General features: G+C 40.5%; 1 protein-coding gene across 1 annotated transcript in view; it reads left to right on the top strand.

Moving 5' to 3' along the window:
- The window catches only part of atf6 (activating transcription factor 6), a 338,902-nt gene that overhangs the window by 147,892 nt on the left and 175,985 nt on the right, over positions 1 to 15,025 (top strand). The gene's annotated exons all lie outside the window — the stretch shown is intronic.

Here is a 15,025-nt window from a genome sequence, read left to right on the forward strand (position 1 = left end):
TTCAAGCTATGTTGAATATATATTGAATATTAAAACCTATGCATCATGTTTGATGTAGGTTCACTTATTAGGATTTTAAGTTTTAATGTTTTATAACGTTAAGTTGAGGACAAAATTGAATGCAAAGTGACTTTTAGTGTGCTGTTGAAGCTTTGTACTGCAGTTCTGGAGACCCTATTATTGACATAATACACTACATAGGAAGAATTTGAATATAATAGAGAGATTGCAGAAGAGATTTACAAAAATGTTTCCAGGAATGAGGGGCGTCAGTTACAATGATAGGATGGAGACTTTGGAACTGTTCTCCTTGGATTGAAGGGTGCTAAAAGGGGACCTAATAGATGTTTCCAAAATAACAAAGGGAACTCAGTAGAGTAGTTGGGGAGAAACAATTCCAGCTTGTTTTTTGAAAAAAAAAAATCAATGAGCGAGCACACATTTTATAACAGTTTGCAAAAGAAACAAATGTGGTGTTCTAAAAAATGTTTTCTCACAATGTATGTTTTGGATCTGAATACACTGTCTCGAAATGTGATGGAGCTAGAATCAAATGAGGTTTTCAAAAAGGCATTAGATTACTGTTTCTAGTCAAATGATAATGTGTAAGGGTATATGGAAAGGCAGGTGAATGGCACGAAGTAATAATACTCGTTTAGAGAGTTCATGCAGATATGATGGGCCAAATGGCCTCCTCTACACGTTGGCACTTAAGTGATGTAAGCTTCATCCTATCACGTTCCGCCTTCCTTAGGATCACTTGGCTTTTGTAGATCTTATGTGGTAGAGGCAAATGGATTGTTACTACATAGAAAGAGAGTACACAATAGTACTTGGAATTGTTTTAAAATTTTAACTTCTCTTTCAAGGATTTTGATATATTCAGCACTGTGTATGTTACAAAATCAAACATTAACAGTTAGTGATTGGGGAAAAGAGCTGACCTTGGGCTCTTGTACTAGGTTTTTGGACCTGTTTGGTTAACAAGGATGGAGAATGAGTCAGCAGTGAGTCTTGAAAGAAAAGGCACTTTTTTAACAATAAGATGTAGTTTACTACATGATAGCAGGAGATGCAAGTTATGTTGGTTAATTGGACATAGGTAATGAAACTAATATGGGCCAACCTTTCAGAGCAATTATCCTGTACAGACTTGAGGTAGATCCTGTTATCAGTCAGAGAATCTGAGTCAGAGGAGGAGAGATAAGTAATGCAGTGCCAACACCAATGCATTTGCTTTTTAAAATGTAATAAATCTTGCCATATTTTCACATGTGCTGAGGCTTCTATGTGGTTGGCCTGACTGTGTTTTACAGATTGAAAAAGTTAAGATATGATCAAGATCTGTACAATAGTGGGAATTCTTCACCTCAGCACTGCCTCTGGGGCAAGTGAACTTGATTTTAGTTTTTTAGGTTCAGAAGTATAGATGCGGGAAAGCGCTTGACCAACCTTATTTGTCCAACTAGAAAAGAAAATTAATGTTGAGCATCTTTTTGCTTCAAATCTGAGGCTCACATTTTCTGCAGTTAATCTATGATTTGCATATTGACCATTTGATTTTGGAAATCATTAACGAGAGTCCAGCATGAACTATTTACCAGCTTCAGACCATGCCTTATTAATCTAATGTGTAAGGTTTCCCAGATGATGCTTGTATTGTCCCTTATCCTTCTGATGTTTTGCATACATTGATAAAGTCTACTTTTGGTTGTCTCAATTCAGGGTTTGAAGACCCAGTTTGGCTACTGCTCTCGACAGGCATATGAACTTATGAAGCCTGCCTTATCTTGCTATTAGTGCATAAGTTATGACTTGCATTTTTTTTTCCAAATTGTTTGTCACACGAGAAACATATTCTTGCTTGTGTTTGTTGTAATTTGTATGAAGACTGTTAAAATCATGAGTGTTAACATATCGTTGAGGTGTGTTACAATCAGAAAGTAATAGTAGCTGAGCATCCTTTTCGGAGAGGTGAAAACTGTGGAACTGTTCAAGCCATTGAATGATGTCACAAATGATGCTTTTCTCCTAAATAACCATCAATTAAGGTCAAATGGTGGGGGGATTATTCAAAAAGTTGATGTTAGACTTTGAATCATTCAGTCTAAGATGTATCTGCAAGATTGAGGCTACTTATCCAATGCAGTAAGAAAGGGTTGCTGCTGTGTTGGAGGTGCCACATTTCAGAAGAAGTTCAAAGTGATGCCTCATCAGCCTTCTCAGGTCGACATAAAAGATCTCAAAGCACAATTCAAAGAAGAATAGAGGAATTTTCTTAAGTGTACTGAAGAGGATTTATCCATCATTAAGACAGATTTTGGAGGTTTTTGTTGTTTTTTGAGATTGCGCTCTTCACAAACTGGCTGTCGTGTTTCCTCCATAAAAGTAACTTGAATTCATTAATATTTCACTGACTGTGTGCTATTTTGGAACATTGAGCTTGTGAAAGGTGCTATAGAAATGGAGATTATCCTTGTCTTCCTTGATCTTCCTATCTCTCCCTTCTTTCGTCTCTCTATGTGGTGTGCTGTGCTTGGGATTGTTGGGTAACTTTAACCTTATTAGAACAAGAGTTTTTCTTGTACCAGCATTATCTGATCTCAGACAAGGCAAGTAGCACAGCTACTTAAATCCTGGAAATAATGAGAGCTCATTTGACAAGCATTTGTGGTTGCACTGTAAATTATCGTTTCAAGAGTTTGTCAAATGAAGCATTTTGAGCAGTCCAGGGTATTGGATAGCTTTAAGTTGACTGTGTTGTGAACTGTTGCATTTTAGTGAATTGACACCACTTCTCATTTACTCCTTGCAAAGCAAATCCCCTTCAAAGGTTCCAGGAGATAGCTGCATTTCCTGCTGTTTTCCCAGTAAAATGATGAACTTGCTAATAAGTTTTAGCACCAAGTTTGTCCAGTGTCAGTTATCACATTTTCCGCCAACCCAATCTCTTCTTTTTGAAGTTGATTTTCAGGCACTTGTGAAAGTGATATTCTGGCTTTTTCTATGATGACGATAGCACAACTTTGGGAATCTGCATGTGCTTAGTTATTAAGCATGGATTATGAAGTTAGGTCACAGAGAAGCCATGATATTGAATGCAGAACTGACTCAAGGTGAGAAGTGGCTTCTGTTCATACGTTCTATTATGAACATTCTCAGCATTTATTCTGAAGATAGTGTGTGCTTGGTCAAGAAGACAAATTATTTTGTCCTGTGAAAATTTGTGTGAAATCAGAAATGCAATAGTCTTGTATGTTGAAATGTCTCTCAGAGACAAAATGTTTCTCAGCTGTACAAAGAGTAGACAAATACTCGTGTAATCTCCACCCTATCCTCCCAACGATGATGCTCAGTGTCTGCTAGAGGAACACCTCAAATCATCAACTCAACAGGAGCAAAATTATTTCCTTATCAGCAATGTACTGGCTGAGAATGTGATGGGGTAAGATTTAACCACTGCTTTCAAAACAGCTTTGGATTATTACCTAAAGAGAGAAAATGTGTGGAGCTTTGGAGGAAAGGTGTGCGAGGGTGCTTTTCCACAGAGCAGACATGGTGTGCCCGGGCTAAACAGAATATAGCAAAGTACAGCACAAAACAGGCCCTTTGGCCCACGATATTGTGCCGAGGATTAATCCCAATCTAAAACAAAATAACTTAACGTACTCGCCTCTCAATTCACTGCTGTTCATATGCATGTCCAGCATTCGCTTAAATGTCCCTAATGACTCTGCTTCCAGCACCACCACTGACAACACATTCCACACGTTCACAACTCTGTGTTAAGAACCTATCTCTGACGTCTCCTCTATACCTTCCTCTTAACACCTTAAAGCTATGACCCCTCATGGCAATCAATCCTGCCCTGGGCAAAAGTCTCTGGCTATCGACTCTATCCATGACTCTCATTACCTTGTATACCTCTGTCAGGTAATTTCTCTTCCTCCTCCTCCTCCAGAGAGAAAAGTCCGAGCTCAGTCAACCTCTCTTCGTAAGACAAGCCCTCCAGTCCAGGCAGCATCCTGGTAAACCTTCTTTGCACCCTCTCCAAAGTCTCCGCATCTTTCCTATAATAGGACAACCAGAACTGGACACCAGGGTTTTGTGGAGCTGCAGCAAAATCTTGCGGCTCTTAAACTGGATCCCCCTGTTAATGAAAGTCAAAACACCATATGCTTTCTTAACAACCCTATCCACTTGGGTGGCAACTTTGCGGGATCTATGTATGTGAACACCAAGAATCCTGTCTTTAATCCTACGTTCAGCTTTCAAGTTCAAACTTCCAAAATACATCACTTTGCATTTATCCAGGTTGAACTGCATCTGGCATTTCTCAGCCCAGCTCTGCATCCTGTCAATGTCGTGCTGCAGCCTGCAACAGCCCTCGATACTATCAACGGCACCTCTAATCTTTATGTCATCGGCAAATTTACTAACCCACCCCTCAACCTCTTCATCCAAGTCATTTATAAAAACTACAAAGAGCAGAGCCCTGCAGAACATCACTCACCACGATCTCCAAGCAGAATACTTTCCACCTACAACCACTCTCTGCCTTCTGTCACCCAAGCAATTCCGAATCCAGACAGCCAAATCTCCCTTTATCCCATACCTCCTGACTTTATGAATGAGTCTACCATGGGGAACCTTATCAAATGCCTTGCTGAATTCCATATGCACCACATCCGCTGCTCGACCTTCGTCGACCAGTCTCGTCACCTCCTCAAAGAACTCCAAGGTTTGTGAGGCATGACCAGCCCCTCACAAAGCCATGCAGACTGCTTTTAATCATGCTATGCTTTTCCAAATAGTCATAAATCCTATCCCTCAGAATTCTTTCCAAAACCTTTTTGACCACAGACATAAGACTGACTGGTCTGTAGTTGCCAGGAATTTCCCTATTACCCTTCTTGAAAAGAGGAACAACATTCGCCTCCCTCCAATCCTCCGGTATGACTCCTGTGGAGAGTGAGGAAGCAAAGATTTTCGCCAGCGACTTAGCAACCTCCTTTCTCGCTTTCTGGAGCAAACTAGGATAAATCTGGTCTGGCCCTGGGGACATATCAATCTTAATGTTTGCCAAAATTTCCAGCACATCAACTTCAAATTCATTAATCTTAATCTGTTCAAGCCTGTTGCCCAGCTCCTCAAAGTTCTCATTCCCAACAAGGTCCCTTTCCTTAATGAAAACCAAAGCAAAAAACTCATTTCGGACTTTCCCTGTCGGCTCAGACTCCCTATACCGGCCCTACCTTCTCCCTGATCATTCTGTTATTCCTCATGTATGAGTAAAATGCCTTTGGGTTCTCCCTAATCCTTCCTGCCTTTTTCGTGCCCCCTCCTGGCTCTCCTCAGTCCATTTTTGAGCTCCTTAAAATAAGCCTGTAATCCGCTAAAGCTGTGCTAGATTCTTGCTACCTCCACCTTAAGTAAGCTGCCACCTTCCTTTTGATGAGAAGCTCCTCTGTTCTTGTTATTCAAGGCTCCTTAATCTTACCCCTTGCCTGTGTCAGAGGAACAAATTTATGCATCACTCGCAACAACTGCTCCTTAAACAGTCTCCACATGTCTGTTGTGCCCTTTCTGTGGAACAATTGCTCCCAATCTGTAATTCCCAACTCCTGTCTGATAGCATCATAATTTCCTTTTCCCCAATTAAATATCTTCCCTTGGTGACTGCTCCTTTCCCTCTCCATGGCGATGTTAAATGTGAGGCAGTTGTGGTCACTGTCACCAAAGTGTCCTCCCACCGAGAGATCTGACACCTGTCCTGGCTCATTGCTGAGCACCAAATCCAAAATGGCCTCTCCCCTTGTCAGCCTACCTACATACTGAGTAAGGAAACCTTCCTGAACACACCTGACAAAAATGGCTTCATCCAAACTATCTGCACTGAGGAGGTTCCAGTCAATATTGGGAAATTTGAAGTCACCCATAACAACAACCCTGCACATCTGCATTTTTCCTAAATCTGCCAGCCTATGCATTCTTCAGTCTCCCTGCTGCTATTCAGGGGTCTGCAGAAAACCCCCAATTAGGTGGCTACTCCCTTGCTGTTCCCAACTTCCACCTATACTGACTTAGTAGACAAACCTTCCTTGACAACCTTCATTTCTGTAGCTGTGATGCAGACTCTGATTAGCTATGCTATACCCGCTCCATTTTTTTTCTCTCCTTCTCCCTGTTTTTAAAAAAATTTTCTAAACCCTGGAACATCTAGCAACCATTCCTGCCTCTGTGAAACCCACGTCTCTGTTATGGCCACAACATCATAGTCCCAAGTACTGATCCATGCTCGAAGTTCATCACTCTTATTTCTGACGCTCCTTGTATTAAAGCAAGGTCATTAAATGGTCTCTGCCTGTGCAGCAGTGTTTCTGTGATTCTATTTTGCTATAGTAGGTGATTGCTGCATAAAACTGGGATTCCGCTCATGCAATAATTCTGTTCTTAGTTCACCAGTATCCCATACTTGTGCTTGAACAGCCAAGTTAGAATTTGGTTTTTGTGACATGCATGATCATGTGACTTCTTTTGATGTAGGAAGTGGTGTAGCATCCTCCATCCCATAGCATTCATGATTATTTCTTTGAGGTCTTGTGTTCAATTGTGCAGTAAATGAAAAATTTTGAAAATAAAATGCAGTGACACTAGCAGGAGTGTGAGAAATGGGCCTCTCATTGACTGAAAAGATGACTCAAATAATCAATGAGTTCAGTCCAAGGAAATCCTCAATCTGTGAGTCACCACAGAATTCCTTTTATAAACTCTTTGAATTATACATAAGAGAATTGCATTTTTAAAATGTGAATGGGGTACACCAAGCATAACTGATTAAGTCTGCATTTGAAGAGATTAAAAAAGACAAACAGAGCATGTTGCAGATTATATTCTACTTCATTCCCAATGTTGTTCTGCACCACAAAGGAAAATTGAAGAACATTCTTGATATGATGTATTGACCACTGTGCTTAAGGTTTCTCACTATTGTTAATAAAATATCTATTTGGTCCAACGCTGATCATTTCAGTTACTTACTTATTTGATAGTGGAAAGTAATAATAATTTGGGCTGTATGCATATCTGTCTGGGTGTATTATGTCATCTGCTGTTTACTGTGTCAGAAGCATTTATATCTTTGGTGCCATTGCTGTCTATATGGAGATGAAATGTATGTTCAGAATTCAAGCTTCTTTTGTATGATCCCTTCTCTTCATAATTACTGCCGTGTTAATGATAGATAAATATCTCAAACAGATATCTCTGATCCAACATGTAGCAACAGTTACTTCTTCTCTGAATTTCTTCTTTCCAATTTTGGCATATGTTCTTTCTGTTGTCTAGGTCCTCACTATAGTCTGCGATCCCCTTTATGTACTTATCTGCCTCTCCAGATCTTACTCCTATTTTTAAGATCCACTTTAAAACGTTTTTGTTTTACCGAGGATTTAGTTATCCTCCTAATATTTCTTCCTTTAGTTTGGCTTTAGTTTTTGTTTGTTTGAGTGTCTTGGGACTTTAATCAAAATTGAAGCTTTTGCATAAATAAAAGTTGGTGTTACAGCATCTAGTCAAAATGGTGTAACCCAGCTCAAAGTAATTGAAAGTCTCTCTTTGTCATAAAATTGAAAGCAAAAGGACTTGCTGTGGAAATTAGCATCATCACTGCAAAACAAAGTCTAAACGTTAAGCCTTTGACTGTGGATAAGGCAGTATCAGAGTAGCCATGTGTACAATCTGGCAGCTACAGTGCATTAAACACTCTGGTTTGTCAATTATGTCTGACTTCTTGATAATTGATTGTGCTCAGGCAGTGTGTTGGCATTCCATTCTTGTCAGGTCCATGCAGTAATGCAGTCAGTCGTACCAGTGATACATTCACATTCCAGATCTGTGACTCTTGGGATGATTCTCAAATGAACATAGTAGTTAAGGTGAGTGAGTTCACCATCATGAAATACTGTCTGGATTTTTTGGCACCATTCTCAATCCTGCAGCAATTGAATTAGAGTAGTTTCAAAAAGCAATTCATAAAAGATGATTAAGATTAAACTAGGCTTGAATTCACATTGAAAATAGAAACAAAATACTTGATATGTAAAATTGTCTCTCAATAAGAAAAAGTTGAAACTTGTTGAGCAATGCAAATAAAATAAGATGATCAAACGTGCATTTCAAGATTGGTTTTCATCCAAGACAAGGTAGAAGGTTAGCAGATCTGTCGGGGGTACAAATTTGATTTGCTTCAAAGAGTACAGTTCACGCGAGCATATAAAGTTACTTGGGATTTGATATTATATCTAGTTCTTTACTTCATTGAATTAAATAACCTAAAGCATAGTTTTGTATGTGCTTATTCAATTATAATCTCATAGAAGTGTTATAGCATAGATGATGGCAATTCGAATTAGGGTGTTAAATCTGCATTAATACTGCCTGCCAATCTCCTACTTTTTTCCCAAACCATAGCATATTATTTTTAATCCAAATAATCATCAATACCCTCAAATATCACAATTGAACCTGCCTGTACTACACTTTGATACTCTAACTCCTCGTGAAGTGAAGAAGTCTTTTTTTTACTTCACCTTCGATTCTTTTGCAGATCATTTAAAGTCGAAGCCCTCTTGTCCAAATTCTTTTTGTTTTAGGTATGGTATCTCCACATCTACTCTAAGCAAACTAATCATGATTTTTAAAACCTCTGACAGGTCTCCTCTCCACCTTCCCTCGAGATAGGACAGTCGCAAGGTTTTAAATTTTATCCACATAATTTAAGATCCTTAATCCTGGAACCATTCTTGTATACTGCTTCTGCACTGTATTCAATGCATTCACAACCTTCCTATCATACAGCACCCAGATCTGTGCACAATACTTCATCTGAGATCTGACAAGTGTCTGACATAACGTCAGTATTATCTCCTTGCTTTGGTATTCTATGCCCCTATTAATAAAACCAAGGATTTTACTGCTTTACTTAAGGTTCCCTCTACGTTCAATGACATTCAATGATCTGTGCACAAATACACTGTGGTCACTCTGCTCCTGCACACTTCTTAGAATTGTGCCACCTATTTTATATTATCTTTCCATGTTTTTTCTGACCAAAGTGAATCATTTAACACTTCTCTGCATTGAAAACCATCTGCCATCTATTTGCCACTTTACTAACTTGTCTAAGGTATATCTACTTGTGGGGTTCCACCCACTCCTTTCAAGTTTACAGCCTTTCCATTTATTGTGTCATCTGCAGATTTTGAATATGCCTCCTATACACTAAGATCTATATCATTAATATATATCAGAAAAAGCAAGGGTCCCAGTACAGACCCCACACCCGAGAATTCCGTTACACACCCTTGTACAGCCTGAAAAATATCAGTTGACTATTACTCTCTATTTCCGATCACTGAGCCAGTTTTATATCCATGTTGCTACTGACCATTTTTTTATCCCCATGAACTAAAATTTTCTCACCAAGTCTTTTTCAAAAGCCTTCTGGAAGTCCATGAATACCACATAAACAGTATACTCTCATTGATCTTTTCTGTTACCTCTTCATAGCATTCCAGTAAGTTAATTAAGCATTATTTCCCCTTGAGAATTCCATGTGGAATCTTCCTAACCAACTCGCCTTCTTCTTTGAAACTAAAGCTATCCTAAATAATTGTTTCTGCAAGATTCCACATCATTGAAGTTGAACTGACTGGTTGGTAATTCCTGGACTTAGGAGAAAGTGAGGACTGCAGATGCTGGAGATCAGAGTCGGGTGTGTTGCTGGAAAAGCACAGCAGGTCAGATGGCATCCGAGGAGCAGGAGAATCGACGTTTCGTCATAAGCCCTTCATCAGGAATGAGGCTTGTGGGCGGGGCTGAGAGGTAAATGGGAGGGGTGTGTGGGGTTGGGGGAAAGTAGCTAAGAAAGCAACAAGTGGATGAAGCTGAGGGAGAAGGTGAAAGGTTGGGGAGTGGAGTGGATGGATCGGAAAGGTGATGGGCAGATCAGGAGGGCTGTGCCGAGTTGGAGGCTTGGGACTGGGATAATGTTGGGGGGGAGGAGAAATGAGGAAGCTGTTGAAATCCACATTTATCCTGTTTGGTTGCAGGGTCCCAAGGTGGAATCTGAGGTGTTCTTCCTACAGGCATTGGGTAGTAATGGTTTGACAGTGGAGGAGGCCCAGGACCTGCATGTTCTTGACGGAGTGGGAGGGGAGTTGAAGTGTTCAGCCACGGTGGGGGTGTGGTTGGTGGGTGTGGGTGTCCCAGAGATGTTCTCTGAAACAATCTGCAAGAAGGCGTCCTGTGTCCCTGATGTAGAGGAGACCACATCGGATGCAACAGATGCAGTAGATGATAGGGTACAGGTAAATTTCTGACAAATGTGGAAGGATCCCTTGGGGCCTTGGACAGAGGTGAGGAGAGTGGTGTGGGCGCAGATTTTGCACCTTCTGCAGTGGCAGGGAAAGATGCCAGGTGTGGGGGTGGGGGGGCGCGGTGTAGTGTGGTCCTGACAAGGGAGTTGCGGAGGGAATGGTCTCTATGGAAAGCTGGTAGGGCTGGGGCGGGAAATATATCTCTGGTGGTCTGTTTGGAGGTGGCAGAAGTGACTGAGGATGATGCAGTGTGTATGTGGAGGTTGATGGGGTGGAAAGTGAGGGGCAGGGTAGTTCTGTCCTTGTTGCTTTGGAAGGGGTGGGGTTCAAGGACGGTGTTGCGAGAAGTGGAGGAGATGCGCTGGAGGGCATCATCAACCATGTGGGAAGGGACGTTGTGATCTTGGAAGAAGGAGGCCATCTCGGACTTTGAGGTGGAATTGGTCATCCTGGAACAGATGCAGCAGAGACGGAGGAATTGGGAATAAGGGATGGTGTTTTTTTCCAAGAGGTAGAATGGGAGGAGGTGTAGTCTAGGTAGCTGTGAGAGTCGGTGGGCTTGTAGTAGATGTCTGTGGTTAGTTGGTCGCTGGAGACGTGATGGAGAGGTCCAGGAAGAGTGGACATGTCTGAGATGGTGCAGGTGAATTTGAGGTTGGGGTGGAAGGGGTTGGTAAAATTGATGAACTGTTCAACCTCCTCGGGGTGGTGGCGATACAGTCATCAATATTGCAGAGGAACAGGTGGGGGGTGGCGCCGGTGTAACTGCGGAAGATTAGCTATTCCACGTACCCGACAAAGAAAAAAATTCCTGGACTTATCCTTACAACCTTTCTTGAAAAACGCCTTACAATTTTCCAATCTTCTGGTGCCTCCCCTGATTTAGGTAAGACTGAAAGATTGTAACCAATTTTCCTGCAATTTCCACTCTCCATTCCTTTCAAAATCCTTGGATGAATGTCATCTGGCTCCAAGACCTAAACCAACACCTCTGCCTGATCGGTTTTGAACCCATTTCGTGATCTATTCCTCTCCCTTGTCACAGTGGCCTAGGTAACATCTCTTTTTTGTTTGGTAAAGACAGATGGAAAATATTCATTTAACACCTTAACCACGCTCCCTGCCTCCAGTTGTAAATCACCTTTTTCGTCCCAAATTGACTTTACTCCTTCTTCTACTATCCTTTCACTATTTATATGGCCATTAAAAAAAGAATTTGTGGATACTTCTTCATGTTGGTTTTATCATAATTCCTCTTTGCTTTCATTAGTTACTTTTTCAGCTCTCCTCTGAACCTCTGATGCTTCTCAATTTTATCTTTGATCTGATACTTATCATAGGCACGGTTGTTGTTCTTTGTCATTAGTTTCTATCTTCTTTGTCATCCACAGGGCTTTGGATTAGTTTATTTCCATTTTAGGGATTCTACTTTGAGGTACCCAAACCATTTGCACTGTTCAGTTACTGTTTTTCCTGCCAACCTCATTCCAGTCAATCCCGCCCAGCTCTGTTTTTGCCTTGTTGATATCTCCTCTCCGCCAGTTGGTATTTCTCAGTCTGGATTGTTGCATGTCACTGTCAACTATCATCCTCAATTTTAGTACAATGATCTCTTTAATTTGTAGATTAATAGTGAGAACCAATGATTTTTACAGAGGAGAGACAAAGATGTACATAAAAAGAAATTGCTGGAAGCGGGTATGTGATCAAATGTGATCAAAAACACAAATGGAATGCTTGCCTTTTTCTGGTTTGGCTGGGCTACATAGTGTATTTCCGTTATGCTCAGATCATATTTTGAGTGCTCCATTCAATTTTGTGAATGGCACTGGAGCAAGGAAAAGTTGAATTTGGAAGGGGTAAGTCACAGACTCAGTGTCATGGTGTCATACAGCCCAGAAACAGACCCTTTGGTGCAACTTGTTTGTGCAAATCAAACCCCCAATGTGATGTCATCCCATTTGCCACCACTTGGCCCATATCTCTCTTAAACCCTTCCTATTCATATACCCATCCAGTTGCTTTTTAAATGTTGTAATTGTACCTGCTTCCACCACTTCCTCTGGCTTGTTCCAGACACGCACCACCCTCTCTGTGCTCAGTGGAATAATTCCAGGACTGAAGCAGTTAAACCAAGGTAGGTGCAAATCCTGGCTTGTTTTCCTTAAGGTTTTCACAGATCAAGAGGTGATATAATCATGTTTTTTCCCTTGACAAAGGATTCAAAAGGGTAGACAGAAACGAGTTGTTCTGTAAGGAAGCTGAAAACCAAAAGGTTAAATTTTGACTTTGGAGTTTTCAGACTGAACTTGACAGAGTTTTCTTAGATAAAGGTTTCAAAGGGCAATGAACAAAACTTTATAATATGTTTTTGAATTGCAAATCAGTCATGATTTAACAGAATTATGGAATATCCTTGAGGGTGCTAACATATCTACGTCTGTTAGAATATCTCCAGTTTGATTTCAACTATAAGAGGAAATGCTCAATTCAGTGTGCACTCTCAGTCCCAAATGGTCTTTGCACTTGTCTGTGTTCAACCATTCCTCTCAACTTCCACCCACCAAAGTATGGAGTGTCTTTGCTATATTTCTTTTCAAGCTCATGTGGTCTTGTCATCAATCTTCTGACTTAATTATATATTTGGTGTGAAGTCACAAAGGACAGAAGCAAGACTGCAGTCAGTGTAATTTGACTTTCTCAGCAGAAGTTTAACTGCTTCTCTTCTGTATTTGCCTGACACAGGTCACCTAGCCTAAGTCTTAATGCAACTTTCTCCTCCCCCACCTACGGTTTGGAAAAAATGTTCAGGAAAGAGTTTAAGATGTCATGTTTTCAATTTCAAACTAATTTTGTACTTTAAAAGTTAGACAAAAAGCTGGTTGTCACTCAATTTCTTTTGGAGATTAGAACCACTGCTATATCTCAAGAGGGAGCAAATAAACATTTCAGTGATGTGAATCCACGTCTTTCCTTGAAACTAGTCAAAAGAGTACCAGCTGATTTAAGTTGGTAATTTTGTTGCACTGACTGCCTCAAATCCTTAGTGATGTTAACCCACAATTCAAGATGTAGAATGAACACAACCACACGTACTATTTGGAGAAAAAGGTTGAAGTCCTGAAAAGCAGTGTGGAGGTGATTATGTTTCTTTTGTCTACTTAAAGATCAACTAAATGATGTTTGGATGCAGAAATACCTTAGCCATCAGACACACTTGATCAACCAAGTTGTGAACCAAACTCTGAAACAAGCTGCAAGATATAAGGCAGTAGAAAGCCTGTTCCTAATTTAATGTTTACCTGAGAACTAACCTCCTAAATATTTCACAAAGAAAAGCATCATTATCTGCTGCAAATGGTTGATTTTATGAGGCTTCAAATTTAACTTTAAGTCATCAAAACTGGTCAAGCATCTCCTGTTTGAGACCATAAATCATAAATCAAGGACTGAGTCATCTGTGTCAAAATGTGTGGTGCTGGAAAAGCACAGCAGGTCAGGCAAAATCCGAGGAAGGAGAGTCAAGGTTTCGGCATAAACCTTTCATTCAAGAAGCTGTCCTCCTCCTTGGGTGCTCCCTGACCTGCTGTGCTTTTCCAGCACCACACTTCGATTCTGACTGTCCAGCATTTGCAATCCTCAGTTTCACTGAGCCATCTGTGCTTGGATGGTGTTTGTGTCACAATAATTTTGCTGGACTGATAATCCAGAGACCATGCTAATGTTCATGGAGTATGGGTTTGAACCCCAACAAGGCAGATGGTGAAATTTGAATTAGATTGTTTTAGAAATGGGGAATTTAACTCAAGCCAAATGGCAACTATGTTACCCATCTGTTTCACTAATGTATTTTTTAGAGAAGGCTATCTGCCATCCTTAGCTGATATGGCCTATGTATGACTCCAGACCCACAGCAATGTGATTGACTCTCAACTGCCCTCTGGGCATTAGGGATGGGCACTACTGCTGGTTGCCTACATCCCATGAATGAATAAGTTTTTTAAAAAGTAGTCATGATTTGTTCATGCCGGTGTTAGATTTGGGTGTACAAAGTTAAATATCACACAACATCAGGTTATAGTCCAACAGGTTTATTTGTTAACACTAGCTTTCGGAGCACTGCTCCTTCATCAGGTGGTTGTCCTGATGAAGGTGCAGCACTCCGAAAGCTAGTGTCTCCAAATAAACCTGTTGGACTATAACCTGGTATTGTGATTTTGGACAAAAAAACTTAATACTTTTACTTGTGTCCAATCTTCATGTGTGTGGGGGCATAAATGAATGTGTGATACTTTTTAGTTCAGTATAGATATACAAGAACAAATAATCTTGAGTTTTTAAACTCAGTTGCAACTGATTCATTAGATTCACACTCTCAGACTAAGCAAATGCCCACCTGTTTCCATACAAAACATAATGATCACAGGCAGTGGGAGAGTGCATATATTGTCATGAGACCTAAAAAAAATGAAAGTAATGCAGCGAAGACCAGTGACTAAAGTGAGGAAGTGAGACACTGAGCACAATATGAGAAAGAAGAGAAAGACCTCTAATAAAGAGGGAGCAAGGTGGGAGAGAAAGCTCCATATTTGATGAAAAGAAGTGAGAACTAAGGATCTGAGAGCAAAACATCAGACCTGAGGCTA

The sequence above is a fragment of the Chiloscyllium plagiosum genome, unplaced genomic scaffold, assembly GCF_037043375.1.
Source record: "Chiloscyllium plagiosum isolate Xiang-an unplaced genomic scaffold, Cpla_swu_hap1 HiC_scaffold_9, whole genome shotgun sequence".
NCBI lineage: Eukaryota > Metazoa > Chordata > Chondrichthyes > Orectolobiformes > Hemiscylliidae > Chiloscyllium > Chiloscyllium plagiosum.